Below are 1,587 nucleotides of genomic sequence, written 5' to 3' on the forward strand. Positions count from 1 at the left end.
GGAGTCATTAAATATTGTAGAAGTAAGCTACATTTTATATATACATATATATACATATTATATATACATATTATATATACATATTATGTCTACAGTATGTATACACACATTTATGATTCCATACATTTTTCAATTAAATTTATTATTCAAAAATAGGTATGTTCCCAAGCAGAACTAGTCACGGTAATGCCAAAATGACGTTAAAATTATATTAAATGATATCAAATGAACTCTAAAATATCATGTTGGAAATATCATTTTGACATTATTTTGATATATTAATGATCAATCAAACTGCTTTAGACATAATCTAACGGAAATAAAAATAACATGAGTAAACTTAACTTAATTAATGAATAATTAAAATAAGGCGAGTTTCAATCAATTAAAATTCGCCTTATTGCGAGGTTATGAATAAGTTTACTGTTATTTCCATTTCCATTAAATTATGTAAATCTAAAATATCCTGATTCATCGGCTTAAGTTTACGTCTTACGATCACTTGTTATGGAATTTTGTGTGCGGTAACCTTTTATAAGACGCGATAAAGAGTCTTTTTCTGTAATTCATCCGTTTTCTTAACATTTACAATCAAAATATTGATCATGATGTGTTAATAAAGAGTTAATTTCAGTTTGTTAATTTTGAAAGTTTTAAATTTTAAAGCAACTTGTATGTTTGAAATCAAATTTACAATTGACATTGTTACTTATAAGAATCCAGCAAACGAGAATGGATTGAAATGAATTGAAATTCAAATTTTCAGAAATATTGATTCACGAATGTTAAAATGAATTCTTTTCAATCTTGAATGCATTTTTATTCATTTATAGAAATTGCATTTATAGAAATTGGAATATATCTCTATGCTTTTCAATCTAAAAATAATATTAATTTTTTCTGTGCACAACACACACATTGTGAATATTGTTCAATTCAAAATTTTGAATAGGAAATGCAATTTTTCAATCCAATTGCATCCAATTGACTCTAGTTGTATTCAATTGAATCCAATTAAATCCAGAAGAAAAAAATATTCGCTGTGTAAAATATGCATTTGGATAGAAAAAAATTTCAATCCTTTTTAATCCATTCTCGTTTGCTGGGCTACAATATTGTGTGAGACTCATAGTAAGGAAATTGAGCCAAACATGAGTATCGGGTAAGAGCCGTGGTTTGTACAAAGTTTAATTTTTTTTTTTAATTTGTAAGAGAAAAGTATAGTAAAGAGTTAACAAAATTAAGTTTTACTAAAAAATTAAATCAAATTTTTTCGAAGACGCTATATTGTGTAGACTGTTATATTTGTTATGATAAAGTATTCTCGTAATAAAGTATGCATGAGCGCGCGCGCATGTGTGTGTGTGTGTGTGTGTGTGTGTGTATGTGTACGTAATTATTAAATTGCAACTTCATTACATTACATTACATTACATTATATATACATATACATATACATTATATTACATTACATTTAATTACAATTTTCATGCAATATATTATTTTTTCATACATAATTATTCAATTACAATTTTCATATAGTATTTAATCAATTATTATTTTTAATTTACTTATTATTGTTTAATA

This window comes from Atta colombica, unplaced genomic scaffold (assembly GCF_001594045.1).
Source record: "Atta colombica isolate Treedump-2 unplaced genomic scaffold, Acol1.0 scaffold134, whole genome shotgun sequence".
Lineage (NCBI taxonomy): Eukaryota > Metazoa > Arthropoda > Insecta > Hymenoptera > Formicidae > Atta > Atta colombica.